This window comes from Neovison vison, chromosome 3 (assembly GCF_020171115.1).
Source record: "Neovison vison isolate M4711 chromosome 3, ASM_NN_V1, whole genome shotgun sequence".
Classification (NCBI taxonomy): Eukaryota; Metazoa; Chordata; class Mammalia; order Carnivora; family Mustelidae; genus Neogale; species Neogale vison.
The window spans coordinates 178,699,128-178,714,547 of NC_058093.1; the positions used below are offsets into that span (position 1 = coordinate 178,699,128).

At 46.4% G+C, this 15,420-nt stretch overlaps 1 protein-coding gene across 1 annotated transcript in view; it reads right to left on the reverse strand.

Moving 5' to 3' along the window:
• The window catches only part of L3MBTL4 (L3MBTL histone methyl-lysine binding protein 4), a 448,888-nt gene that overhangs the window by 15,027 nt on the left and 418,441 nt on the right, over window positions 1–15,420 (reverse strand). The gene's annotated exons all lie outside the window — the stretch shown is intronic.

The window sequence follows — 15,420 nt, forward strand, 5'->3', positions numbered from 1 at the left end:
GCAAGAGCTCTGAATGAGCTCTGGTTCTAAGACCTGGAGGGCAGAGGCTGCTTGCTGGCTCAGGATTGGCTGCTCTCACTAAGGGGTAAGGCCTCCCTCCTGCCTCTTACTTGTCCCTGGGCTTACGGAACTGGTTTTCCACCTTCCAGAGTGACTTGACTCTTAAGTTATATCCCAACATTGAGATGGAGCCAGAGATCTGAATTCAATTCCCTAGTTATTTTGCTTTGAATGTATAAATGGATAAGGAACAAAAACATTACAAAGATTTCAGAGAAAACCCAACTCATGCCTTTGTACTGTCATTTTTTTAAGATGCTTTCAACACACATGAACAAAATAAAGCAACTGCTATTCTAAAATACTTTGAGAAGAAAAGACCATAAAAAATTGTTTTGAGCCTTCTAGAAGTCTACCTTTCCCAGTGCAAATGACAAGGAGGCAGTAGCCACATAATTTAAACTCTATTATGATGGTTTATGTTTTACTAACAGAGTCTGAAAAGCTATTATGCAAATATTTCTGTATAGTTTTCAGTAGGTTAGGCTGACCTGCACCTGGCATGGTCGCATGGTCACACGCGCGCTCGTAATCAGAGGTTCCAAACCAGGATGAAGCCCATTCATCACCACCCTGAGTGCTGGGTGCAGACATCCTGCATATTTCCTGATGCTTGCTGTCTGCACAGATAGAGAGACAGCAAAATTGCGGCCTTCTCCCAAATTCTTATGCTCCAGTTGCAAGCACTAGCAAATTCATCTCTAAATGCTGATTGTCCAACACTGACCTTTTTAGTATGTAAATAGGTTATCTCCCTCCGTGTAGATCAGCCAACAGTATGTAGGGCTGCCGGTTTGGAAGCAGAACTTCACATCTTCTCAGAAAAGCCAGCATGTTTACAGATGTGACTGTTCCTTAATGAAGGTGTCAGGTTAGACAAGGAGCATGTACAAAACCAGCCCTGAAGACCCAGGGGGCAGAAGTGTCCCTAGTGTCTGAGGTCAAGGCCGCAGAGTCAAGACCTCCCAGGGCTCTCCTGGGCAATAGGAGTTAACCCTATCTGCTCAGAGGGATTCAGACCTGAGTCATTATTCTGAAAATGAATCGCTTTTTGGTTATTTTTTGCTGAAATAACGTGGACTTAAAAAAAAAAATCACATCTGTATCTCAAACCCATGTCCTGGGTAAACCAATCACGTACTGTTTCCGAATTGTATAGGACTCTAAAAGGACACCGTTAATGAGTCTTATGTTTTGGAAGTACCGAGATGTGAAGGGACGGTGAATAGATTTCTGTGATGTACAAATAAAGGCCAAAGGCATTAAAATTGTCAAAGAACGACTGTGCTCCCCAGCAAGAACATTTTCCACACTGTAATTCTGGAAGCAGAATTACACTTCCTTGAATGCCAAGGGGTCCACCTGGAAATCTGTCTAAGGTGTGCTTATACCAGCACCGAACAGCACTGGGGGTCCTCATTACCCTGCTTCTCAGGACTCCGGGCTCTGGAAGACGGGGCCTGTGGGTCAGTTCAATGAACAAGGTGGCCTTCAGGTTCCAACTACTGGTGGGGACCTTGAGCTGTGTGCTGCATGCTTAAACACACAAGGCTTTATGCTGTCTCTAGTTTTTGAATTCAGTTAACTGTGTTCCTATTTAAATCAAACTATCTGCTTGAAGGGAGATGAAAGCCGGATTTCTCAAAGGATGGACAGAACTTAATGGAGAATAAGTTCTATATGACAAAGTGAGTCCTCCCATGGCAGGCGGGAAAGGTCTGCTGCCAGTGTGCTGGGTGACCAGTTCCCTGCCTGGCTTTGAGTTCTTATGGGTATAAGGACTCTTGTCTGTTTACTTACAACCTCATGTTTTGGGGAATGACTGCCAGAACTAGTTACATCCCAAGCACAAATAGTATTTACACTATTATTAACTCTATAAAATGAGATGGGAAGCCTGAAAGGTGAGTATTTGGGCTCAGAAAGACATGAAATTAGGTTAGGGAGGGAGTCTGAGAGCAGGAGTTTGGAATAACCAGTCTGCCAACTTGAAGGCGGGACTGGAGTCAAGAACATGTACCATCTAGAGCTGGCGGGAGGGGAAGGAGAATGCGAATGAGGACACAGTGTGGTCCCCAGCATATCCGAACCATCCATTAAAGGGTAAGGGCTACTCTAAATTTGACTTTAAGCTCCCTGAGGTCAGGATTGATGCCCTGTTGAGGGATGATCCATTTTTCAAAGTTAACACCATGGAAGACTAATTTTCTAGCAGTAACAGGAAAGAGGGAATGGATTTTGGAGAGCATTTTGTGGTGGTTTGTCTTGCCTTTTTTTGTATCATTTACCAGGTCCATCTACTTCCAAAGCTGATGATTTTGGGGTGAGATCCTCATGTCTCGCTGAGAGAATGCTAGGATGGGTCTTGTGTCAGAGGACTGTGGCAATGGGGGAAGGGTAGGGTCCACACCAGCTCGCCTACTCATGAGTCCCGGTGCCTACGCAGTTGCTGAGTGACTTAGCCTCCATATATAAGGTGTTTGAAGGAGGGTAATAATAATACTTACATCCTGCTGAATTGTCAGCATTACAACAGCTCCTGGGACATGATAAGTGTTCAATACATGTTAGGGATTACGTTACTCTTACAGATATTATAAAAGAGACAGGTTCAAAACGGAGTTGTATGTGCTCAGCCCCACATCAGCAAACCCAGACTTAATACCTAGCCTAGCTGCAGTTTCAGCCCCTCCCAGGAACGTAATCTCAGCCAGTCAGTCTGGAATTTCCTGGTGAGCATTTGTGAGGTAATCTGACTGCTGGATCCCTGCCATCCCCTAAACAAAAGTGACCAAAACAACCCATTCTTTGCTTGTCCCTGTCCCTTTCTGCCTGAACAATCTACTTTGTACAGTTCCTTGGAACTCCTCTCTGATATGGGAAACAAAGGCAGAAGAAAAATTATTAAATTTCCTTACTACCTAGATCCCCCTGACAAGTCCTTAAAATAGGAAGGGTAACATTCCTCTAGGGACTCAACTACTTCAACGTTAATACTTTGCTAAGGTCAAAGGGCAATCCTAGCCCAAAACCATGACCCCCACCCCCCACCCAGGATCCTAAAGTATAAAAATGTATAAAATTCATGTATAAAAATTTCTTTGGAAACTTCCTTTATCTCTAAACCCTCCCAAGATAAGTTTTGGCAATCATCCCCCAAGCGTATGGTCCACCAATATACATCTGAAGGGTTTCCTGACTAAGGTTTTGTTAGACAATAACAAATGGCATTTTCCCTACAATCGCTAGACCCTTTATAGTTCTGGAAAGCTTGCTTCCAAAATTCCTTAGAGGCTTACACTATCCCTAACGCCCTCCTAACCGGAAAGTATATAATGGGCCACTCCTCACAACCCCACTGCAGCTCTTTCTGCCCATGGGTCCCGTCCCCGTGCTTTAACAAAATCACCTTTACACAAAGACGTCTCAAGAATTCTTTCTTGGCCATCGACTTTGAACCCTAACATCTTTCCTACATCACTTTCTATCTGCTAGAGAGGATATTGTTCAATTCATGAATCATTGAAGAAAGCCAATGAGATCTTTAAAATTTAAAGCTGAATCTTGTTTTTTAACATAAGATGCAAAGATATCAAAGATATTTTAACTTCTAATGGAATGTTTGGACATAGAAGATTTCCAAAGCCAGTGTGGCTGAATATGCCTAAAATCTGTGAAAGCTAAAATACAGACTGAACCTCAAGGGCTTCAGGCCATGTTCAGCTTGCACACCCAAGTGGTCCCAGAATGACAGTGTCGGGGTCACAAAAGTTGTCTGCCAAATCCTAGTGGGAGGAAAGGAGCGTGGGAGCCACGGCCACTGCCGACGCCGGCTAGGGCATCTTGCCCGGGCACACCGGTGCCAATGTGCAGGAACCGAGTCATGCCGCTAAAATACATTCAGCCTGCCAGCTTTCAAATTATGTGGCTCTTGACAGACTTTTAAAATGTGGGGTGATTTGCATCATTTTAAATTCTGTGCATAAAATTAGGCTTTTGAAAATATCCACTTAAAAATCTGCATACATTTTTATGAAATGCGAACACACGGATTTTAACTTTTTACCAAGCCCAGCACAGCTCATGTCATATTAGATACTCCCTAAATGGTTGCTAATAAATTAAAAAGCAGAAGCCTGTGATGAAGGTATATACTGTCTTCAGAAACTATTATCAAGTGAGAAGAATCAGATCATTTGTCTTGGGGCTCTTTGAGTAAACAGAGGCTTCTGGATTCAAAAGGATGTCCACCAAGAACACAGGACAGAAGGGGGCTTCCTAACTGGGTGACTTATGTACTTCATCCACGAGGCCCAGCATTCAGCCCCAGTATCCCCCTAACACAGCTGAGGGATATGGGATGCTTCCCAGTTACACAGCTCACTGCAGCAAGTGGTTCCTACCCTCTCCCCTAAAAGTCAGCCAAGAAAATTCAGCCTGTGAAAGCAGCCCCCCTACTAGAGGTTTTAATATTTTAATTAGTCAAAATGCCTTTTGGGTCAGAAAGTGAAATGCATGTGTAATCCCGGCTTTGCCTCTAACATCAACGTGTGAATGACAATAAAGAAAGCTATCCCTACACTTAAGATGTCTTTCCCCTTCCAGAAAACACTGAGCATGTAGTACTTGTCACCTCAGTGGTTTGCTGTTTCTAGAACAGTTTGGTTGTAACAAGTTTTTGGATATTATTTTTCTCTCACTGGGTGTTTCTTTTGGGCTTTATGAATTTAAAAAATATATTATGGTGTGTTTACTGATTTTGGCCCAGGCACTGTGAGATCTGGAGCACTCACTAGTTTCTGCATCCAGCACATTCAGCTGCGTGTCCAGCTCTAGGGGAGGGGAGGCCCTAACTAGAATACCAGGAGACTTGGTCTGGTACTTGGATCATATCCATTCAGCAGCATTCAGAGAGGAGGAAATAAATAGTTCCATCTCCAAAAATAGTCAGTCAATGCCCTTCTTGCAGAGGCAACAAGTTGCTGGAATCCAGCGGACTCTCTGATGGGACAGGAGTCTCCAGGGCAAGTACCATCTGCTCTGAAAGGGGAAACCCTAGCTGGGCACAGACAGGCCCTCTGCTCCAAGTCCATGGGGATAGCCAGACCTGCCCAGTTGTGGAGGCTGTGGGACTCAGGCCTGCCTCTTGGGTGTCACGACCAGACAGATGCAGGACATGGTATGAGCACAGTCAGCTTCCCCATCCTACAGACTTCAACAAAATCTTCAACAAAAATTTTGAGAGGAAAAGATTTTAATTCATTTGCAAATAACATGAAAGTAGGTCCCTGATTTCGTCTCTGCCCCTCTCGTTCTCCCAGCTTCGGCTCCTCTCCCACAAAGGGAAAAAATCCTTTATGGAAATGTTCTTTAAAAATATGGTTGTTTCTTCACAAAGGCGCGCACAACAAAACTGAAGCAAGTGAGTCATAAATGGTAACCAGAGGCTGCACGGCTGGGCCTCGAGTTATTTTTAATCCCGCTAACTACAGAGACCCATTTCACAAGCAACCCTCTCTTCAATGAAAGGGGTAGCAATTCTGCTGTGTTCTCTGCTCTAAAGAGGAGCAAATAAAAAATAAAATGGCAATGAGTCCCAGTATGCTGTTATGTTTTTTCTTGCTTACTGTATACCGTGACAATCACTGTCAGACTTTCCTCAATTTACCCATCACTTCCTGAGGAGTTATTCTGCTTGCAGCCTTGTGCCCAGTAGTGGCTTCTGCTGAGGAAGCGCGGAAAGGCTCAGGATGGGCTTTGCACTTGGCAACATTGTTTCTTCTCAGGATCCCCTGGTTTCAGGTCTTTGATCTTAAGGGGCCTGGGGTGTCAGTTCTTTTTCTTTTTCAAGATTTTATTTATTTATTTGATAGAGATCACAAGTATAGGCAGAGAGGCAGGCAGCGAGAGAGGGGGAAACAGACTCCCTGCTGAGCAGAGACTCTAAAGTGGGACTCGATCCAGGACGCCGGGATCATGACCCAAGCCCAAGGCAGAGGCTTAATTCACTGAGCCACACAGGAGCTACCTCATCTTCTCTTGATTTGACCAGGTTGAACTCACTCAGTCCCTCCTCATTTCTATTTCTTTACCCCCAGGCTCCTCAAAACAAAAAGAAACCCAGAGCAAGAGGAACCCAAACAGCATCCGAGAGACGAGACAACCACACAACCACACAACAATACACCTGAATAGGAGGTCAGTTAGTTTCCAGCAGGCCCTCTGCCCACTGCCAGTTTGCACCCCTAACTTCTACTCCTAGCAAGTGGGGTGATTTGCTGTCCCATGCTCCATTTTTTTGTAACGTTATTATTTAGAACCCATACATTTGTATCTGCAGAGTGCTTTATGATCGTGGTTCTTCGTCTTTTGTCTTTCTTCATCACAAACCTGTTTGTTCTGCACTGATTTTATATGAATGTGGGAGATGAAGCACAGAAATGTCTGGGACTTCCCAGGGGACCAATCAGTAGAATCAGAAGCTGAATGAAGAATGCTGCATGTTCTAGATCTGTGTAGTATCCACAAAGCAGCCACTGGCCACACGTGGCCCTGGACTACATGCGATGTGGATAGTACAACTTGAGATGTGCTGTGAGTGAATGACGTGTCCTGGATTTTGATTACTTTTACCAAAAAAAAAAAAATATATATATATATAATGTAAAATATGTCCTTACACTTTTTAATCTTGATTTACATGTGAAATGATATTTTGTATATATCGGGTTAAATAAAGTCCCAATCAATGAACTTTTCTTGTTTCTTTTGTTATTTTAAACGTGGCTGCTAGATAACTTGGACCTCGCAGGCTGCTTGTGTATTTCCACTGGACAGTGCCGTGTGGAAGAGTGCAGAGTTGTGCATCTGGGCCACGTGCAGGGAGTCCAGGGGGTTGACTAGAGTCCGCAGGACTCCTTGTGCTACCGTGATAATCGTACCGCTCCGGGTGGCCTGCACGACCCCAGCCACTGCAAGCCTGAGGATGGAGGAAGACAGAAGACTGAAGATTTAGAGACCACCCTCCTGGGTGGGGGAGTGCTGCTGGAAAGGCAGCCTGAGCTCGCATCCTGGCTCCACAGTCAACTGGCTGGGATGACGGAGTTGTGCACTGGTACACTGGTCTGGCACAGAGGATGCTCATTGTCTCCACAGTTGGCATATAAATGACTGAAGGAAGAAATGCATGTATCGGGCAAGTAGGAACTAACTTCATTTACTACAAATGCAAAGAATGGCGGCTTTCAAAACCAGATCAGGAACCACTCAGATTTCAAGCCACTTTCTCTAAAAGTGTGGCCGTACACCCCCAAATCACTAAATTCTCAAGGATCCTGTGGTAACTCAGCTCCTCTCTTTCCTCCCTGGTGAGTGGGTCCTAGGGGGAGGATGGACACAGAGCTTTGAAGTTTCTAGACTTCCTATTGCCATTTTCTGAGAGTCCTCGATTGTCACAGAAAAGCCCAGCCTCCTCTGAGACCTCATTTTTGGGCTTTATAATTCATCACCTCCGTTCGGAGCCAACTGGCCTTCGCTCCTCAGCCTTGCTCCCTTAGTGAAAACCCAGTGCCCCAGCTCACGGTCCCTGGTCCTCCAGGCCTGCCTTCCCTGTGAGCAGGTGCCACCACACTGGCCCGTCCCCTTGACACCTCTTCTGCCTGTCCTCATTGTCAATATCTCTGAAGACCGAGAAGCAGCGCTCCTCACGGGCGGCCATCCAGCCCCACAGCCCACTGCTGGCCTTCTTCCCTACTGACTGAGCGTCTCCTCGCAGCTCCTACTCAGCAAGCACCCAAACTGTATCCACCCTCTGCTAGACACTGCAGTCTTCCATTTCTCCCCCGCACGGCTTCTCTTCCCCAGCCCCGCCTCAGGAACTCAAGGCTGCGCCTCCTTCAGTGGCTTCCACATCTCCGGTCCTCAGCTGGCTCCTCCCGCCCCTTAATGGCTGGCCCGTGGGACACAGCCCTCCTGGCTTCTCTTGGCCTTGCTGCCTTCACAAAGGCGCCTTCGACCAGTTTATAGCCAAACACAACCGGATCCCGATGGGACAAGTCATTTCACGAGCAGGGGGAGTGGCGAGTAATACTAACTCCCTATAATGAGACTCAGTCCCCCCGCCTATAACAGGATTCAGCTGCCAGCTTTTATTCCCGAGGGCAGGGTTTCTGCTCCTCCTTTTGATCCTAGAGCAGCAAACTCTCTTGTAAGGGGTCTCCAATGCCAGGATTCTACCCGTCAGTTCCCAGACGCTTAGGATTCCCCGCACGGAGGTCCTCAGGCCTCCTTACTGTCCTCAGCCCTCAGCAGGGGGTGTCCCGCCTGGTCAGGTCCGCTCCCTCACCGCCCCCACCACTTGCTACCCTACACGGAGACTGTTTGCTCTGCCGTCTTGATTCGTGGAGTAGACTCAAGGGCAGTCCTTTCCGCTTCCTCCTTGCATCCCCGCGGGCGGCACCGATCTGACACATGGTACGGCGGAGTCCAGGTGCTTCCTACCTGATGGGAGCGCTGAGCCATCTGAGGAATTGTACTGCAGAGACAAATAATGCGGTGGCAAATGCTAACTCTCTCTGTGCCAGGGAAAACAATGAGTTTCCATCCCATGGGCTCTCGTTTGCCAAATAGAATCATTACTGAAAAGGCTGAGAATTGTTTGTGATATGGAATCTAACTAACATCTCAATTTTGATACTTGAGAAGCAGATACCCTCTGGTTTCATTTCAACGAAAATGCAGAGAAATCCATATTAACTTTTGGTATGTTAGTCATCCAGTAAAAGATTTCAGTGCAGCGTATTTTTTGATGGTGAAAGGGTGACCTTTTCATTTAGTATCTGCTTCACACAGCTTGAGACATCATTAATTAACTCCTTTTGATTGAATACTACAACTCAATCGCTCAGCATGTATTTTTTTTTTTTTATTCTCTGCAAGACCATTTCCTTTCACTTGCAGACGTGAGACCATAATTAAAAGAACACTGGTGCCAACTTGACCAAGAAATGGAGTCTCTCTTCTCAAATTGCCCCCCTACCACCTGTCCACTTCCTATCCTTGCTCTCTGCGTGCAGTCACAAGAGCACACCCTATTTGAGCGGACACTGGCAAGTCTGAAATGCCCTGCCCTACTTAGACCTGTGTCACTGTGGCACAGGAGAAAACAGTACCGAGTGTGAGGAACAGTTTAATTGCCCTCTTAATCCCAGCTGTGGATGGTGGTTCGGGATTGGAAGGAGGCCGGTGGATTCGAGTTGAGGGCATGGTAGGGGGGCACCTAGGGTGGCAGCATGTGGGACCAGTGTCAGAGCCCAGGCCTGTGAGTGTGCCGGGCTCCTAACTCCCTCGGCTGTTTCTCATCTCCGGTAATGTAGGGGTGGGGAGCAATGAGTGAGCTAATACATCATAAACCTGAAAATCTTACACAACCCACCTCTAGGGGAGAAGACACCTTTGTCCTTTCTCTCTGTGCCACACCCCCCTCGACCCGCAGCGTACTAGTGTGGCCCCTGACACAGGGCAGGTGCTCAAGGGCTGTTTGCTGATATACAGGCAGCAGGACAGGCAGAAATCCTGAGGAGGGAGGATGATCAGTGTTGACTGATGGAAAGCCTGAGGCTCCCCACTGTGTTCGTGCCCTCAAGGAACACCTCTTTGGATTTTACCTCCTCCTTTTCTGCACTGCCCCATTCCTAACCTCTGGACTGCTGGAGCAAGGAGTCCTTGGGTGCCCAACCTCAGGGAAACCTCAGGTCAAACAGTTCCTGAGGACTCCACGGTGGCCAGGCTCGCGGTGAAGCCCAGCCAGCCCAGGGCAGGGCACTGTGCACACCAGCCGGGAGCTCTCCATTGGGATGGCAAAATGGCACCTGACGGGATGGGCCCCAGAGCTACCAGTGCCACGGGGGAGAGGGGTGGCTTCAGAGCCCTCTGCTGGCACCAGTCTGGACTTGGAGTGAGCTGGGAACCAAGAGCACACTCGTTTGCTAGTTGCCTCTTACTGACGGCTTTATTTTCTCCACCTGACCTCGTGGGGGTAGTGCTATTAGCTCTCGAGGGTCTCAAACATCCTGGGGAACTTGGCAAAAGACATTCAGCAGGCAATGGCAGGGGTGGGATGCCAACCCCAGAGCCCACCACAGCAGGGGCACTCCTTTCCTCCAATCCCTTGAAAGAAGTTTCCTTCTGTCACTGCCTCCGGATTTCTGTATAAAGTTTTAAGAGGCGAAAGTGACATTTTGGGGAGGCAGGGATTGTGGGGCCTGATCATTCTGGGGAAGACAGAGATGTCTCTCCTTTTTAAGGAAAGCCTCATAAAGTGCTTAGTGCTGCACCACTAAGACAACAGATCTCCAGACAGATCTTTGGGAGTATTGCCAGACTTATCTCAAAATAAACATGTTTTCAGAGACTCTACCTGGAAACTGTATAGACCTGATCAACGAAGCACTCTGAGCCTTGGAGAGGACAGCTCGGCAGAAGGGAGAAGACAGCAGCCCCCAGTGCATGAGCCCAGGGGCCCACCCACTTCGACTGGGGAATTCAGCACTGCTGCTCATCCTTTCCCGTCTCTGGCAAGAAAAGCTGCCTCCTTCCTTGGCAAGGAGCTCGGCACAGACGCTCCCTCCAAAGCAGTGCCAAGGGCTCCCCTCATGGAGGTGCTGACGTGTTCACAGAATCAGAGAAATCAGCCTGTGTCGTGGGGGTGCTCAGAGGTCCAAGTGATGGGTCTGTGTGTCTTGGAAGTCGGCCTGTTTTCACAGGCTTCTGTGCTCCATCCACCCTGTGGAGGAGCTGTTCTTTTTCGCAAATGGTCCTGGGGGAACTCTTCCAGCCTGGGACAGCCCCAAAGGCCCAGCAGTTTCCATTCTGAGGCACGTTCCCTCGCCTGTCTTCTGCTCTGGGAGAGGGAGGCACTTGGCAGAAGCCAGCTTGCCCCTTGTGAATCCACCCTGAGCGCCCCCTCTTAGGTGTTCCTGTGATCCTTTCTTTCGTTGAAAACACATCGACACATTAGTTTGTGGGCTTCTTTTCACATTTCCCTTCTGGGCAAATTCAGTGAGGAAGCAGTTCAGGGGATGTTTCCTTTTTTTTGGGAGTTGTATGTATTTCCAGTGTATTCCCTGCTTTCAGGGAGGCAAGTCCCAACGGTGCCCCCAGGAGAGGCTGCTGCTTGTGTGGTCCTTGTTCCGGTTCCCTCGTAAATACTGAGACGAGGGCCAGAGAGGCAGAAATCCCTGGCAGCAGCTGTTCGTGAAGTATGGCTCGTGTTCGCGCCCACACCATATTTCCCTACTACTTGGCTTTCCGGTGAGCCCCTCCTGCCCGTGTTCCTGTTTTTTTCCTATATTCACAGAGCACGTGTATTTTCCCACGCACTGTGGCAGAAACCGCCCTCGCCCCCTTTGGGTCCTCACCCTACTTGGCCCCAGGCTCACCTGTCGATCCCAGACGGCACAGTGGACCCTGAACACTGGAAGACATACGGGCGGAGCAGAAAATAATTTTAAGGCTAGTTCTCCTAGTTATAAGAAGAAATTAGTAAGCTTGGTATTATATAGACTTCAGCCTTTTCCTTCAAAATTATTAGAAGTATGAAAAGAAACACTATACCAGCAATTAAGAAAATCAACTTATTCTGGAGAAGCAAAAAATATGTAATAACCTTTTATTCATTACATGATTCAAGTGTTGTCAGAAACTGGGGTTTAAGCCCCATATAAGCTGCTCCCCGTCATTTATGTTCTGTCCCAAAATGAACCTCACTTGATGCCAATATGCGCAGATAATACATCTGACTTTTTCTAATTTATTAGCCTCAAGAAAACAGAAAGCTTTTACTGTTCTCACATTGTGTGTGTGTGTGTGTGTTGGAAAGAAGCAAAAGGAAAAGAACTCCAAACATTTAGCTGGCAGGAATAAGTACCTGGCACAAGTTAAAAACAAATTAGGAAGCAAAGAGATAATGAAGGAACCAAATCTGCCACTACAGTCTGCATTTCAATCTCCTTTTGCAAATCGGGAGGCCAGCCTACGGAGACATCCACTTCCATCTGGGCAACACCTGTGCCCCCCTTTTCCCATGCAGATTGCCCAGTCCCCCTGCACCTTGGTCCTGCTCCTGCTGCCCTGCCCATTGCACATTTTCCTGACACACCCCTTGAGTGCCAGCCTAGAGCAATGTGCTCTCTTCCTTCGGGGCGGGGGGGGGTGGTTCTTTGCGCTGTGCAGAAGTGATTTCCCAGATCCACCAAGCTGTGGACACAGTCAGAGGTTATTTCTTGATGATGTGTTAGCACAGGAGCCAAGAACAGTTACTCTGAACCAGGGTCTCTGTCACCTGAAATTCTCATTGTCCAGTCAGAATTCCATGCAGAAGCACGGAACCAGAGGACCCACCAACCGAACCATTCAGGAGCCTGGGCTGTATAGTGTCTCTCAGACTTCACGGAAAATGTCATGGAAAATGTCCACCACAGAGCCAGTGGGCACACCTCTAGAAAATACAGGCTGAAAAATATGTTCTTTGCAGATTCAGAAACTAACCAGGATAAATTATAGCTCAGAAGAGTCAAGTTTATGAACCTATTGTATTTACAGGGTATTTGAGGCAGATGCCTAGTTGACACATTCATAATACCTTGCAGAATGACAGTCTAATTTCAATTTTTAAAAAGTGCACAAGATTGGATCAAAGCTGTCACATTTATCACAGGCATGCCTAGAGGGACAGGAATGTGGTGGGATAAGAGATAGTATGATTTAACTGGAATTGATTAATTGACTGTTATTTCCCATTATGTGAACATAAAAAATGATATAGAATTTTAAAATTTTACTTTTTATGTATTTAAGTTATAAAAAATATGACTACTAGTAAATGCTGAGTAACTATTTCAGGGTAACTTCTAGGTACCTACTTCAAACCTGTCATAGTATGAAATTCAAGTAACAACCGTGGGGCAACTGAGGAAACAGGCGGAGGGTCCCATTGCCTCAGCGACAAGGTGACAATTTCCTTGGGTCTTTCACGTCTGTGTGTGGAAATATGAGAGACTCACAGGACTTGGTTACGGGAGCCTCGTGACAAATGTGGCCCATCTCACAAGAAACAGCCTGTTGTTCATGGAGGCCTTCGTTTCCAGCATGGAGGCAATGCTTGCCTTGCACTGATACAGGGAAACCGCTTTCTCAAGTAAATGATACTTGCCTACAAAACCACGCTTTGGACCTCTGTCAAAAATGCAAATGCCTTTGGAATCAGTAATTTTCTCTAAAAGGCTTTTTTCTTCTTGAAGATCTTGTGGAAGTGCTGTCACTCAAAGAGATAATGTTATGTCTGAAGGACTGAGCTGAATGCTCTGGGATTACTCCGTCACAAGATACCTGCATCTCTGTTAATAAGTTAAGAGAATAAGGTGGTAACACCAACACCACAAACAATCACAAAATCCTGTTCTTATTTATCAACCACACAAGGTAAGCTGCTAATACCTGGGAGCTTGTGTGAGTGGGGTTTAAAAACAGCGTAAAAGGAGAGCATTGCAATGCAGCCTGGGTTTGAGGGAGACTGACTCAGGGAGGCTGTCACCACACTCTCACAACCCTGTCTGTTGAAAGGTGTGATATTTAGGGACACTCTGCAGAGCTTCTAATAAACCATTTGAAAGAGAAAACACTGAGAACAAGATGGGATGGTGGCAGAAGACAGCGGCGAGAATGGAATATGTGCCTGAAATAAATGAGAAACAACAAGTTTCTGAGGCGAGAATATCCCTCTTGCCTCCCCAGTTACCTCGGATTTTCAGGCAATGAGACTGCCCCACCACTCTGCAGTCTTCCTTTCGGGCTGATGTCCTCATACTCAATATACCTCAATTACACAGTGAGGCTGTATTGTGTCAAATTTTGTTCTCACTGGGGAATAGCAAAATCATCTGGAACTCTCTTCTAAGGCCCCGTACATTTATGAGGCCATAGCAGTGTCATTTGGGGGGAAATGCCAGGATAAATCATTGTGGCTACATTTCTGAAGTGTGACAAGGCTACGGAAGCCCATCATTGGGCTGTGCCTTATTCTAGAACACTCCCCACTCAAATCTCCTGTTATAACTTGTATGCGCCGCCAAGAAATGGTTTCTCTTCAGTCATTTTGATGACTTCCTCTTTTTAGAGGTTTCTAGTATGTTCTTCAAAACTGAAGATGTTGGGGTGTCTGGGTGGCTCAGTGGGTTAAGCCTCTGCCTCCGGTTCAGGTCATGATCCCAGGGTTCTGGGATCGAGCCCCACAATGGGTTCTCTAATCTGCAGGGAGCCTGCTTCCTCCTGACCCCCTGCCTGCCTTTCTGCCTACTTGTGATCTCTCTCTCTCTGTCAAATAAATAAAATCTCTAAAAACAACAACAAGAACCTGAAGATGTTAAGAAGTGAATACAACTCCAAAGAAAATGTTACATGTATTTAATTATGTCACTGTAACAATGCAAAAAATTCTTGATATAACTGAATATTTGGGAAAAAGGGGCCTTTCAAAATATTTCAGAGGCTATTACATTTTAGATTTTGAATAGAAAAGGGAGACTTCTGGGTAGCCCCCCCCCACCCCTCATTTTCATTTATTATTCTTTCAAAGGCAGCTAATACTGCTTATGTTCCCATTTCTTTCTTGGTGAGAAAATTAATGGATATGCTAAAAAAATTTGCATGCAGAGTGAACCTGAACCTTGTTTCTGAATTATTTTTGGACTTTGGTCCTGAATCATGGATAATGATCTAGGTGACTTCAGGAGAATTTTCTCAGAGGGGGTTAAAAGCTGACAGGTGTAGATGACTGGTCAGAGTCCTATCAGTCAATTATAGGTAGCGAAATGGAAAACAGCAGCTTGGGCCTCAAACTGGGCTTCTTAACAAATAGGAAACATCATTCTTAACTTTTCCTTTCTGAGGTCGTCAGATAATAGCACTATGGGAAGGAGGAACAATTTAATGAAAGCTTTTACCTGCTGGCTGAAACTAAGCAGCCTATTTATAAACGGCTCTGAAATTCAAGTAGAAAGCTCTTACCTACTCAAAGTTCAAATGAGAACACAAGGCAAACGAGTGAAGACACCAAGGCAAAGCACACGGGCTGGGCCACCACGTATGTAATATTGAACCAAAGGCGAGAGTGCGACAGGTGACTCTGGGAGAATCAGTGGGCAACCAGAAGACTGGCCTTGGTTAAGGCTGATCCGAAATGGCCTTCGAGGGAAGCTACTGTTGCAGGTGGAGAATATTTTATTAAATACTGTGTAAACTGCTCTGCTCCTTCTGTTCCCAGCACTAAAATCCTGGCCTTTCCCCCTTTGCCCCCCAAGCAGG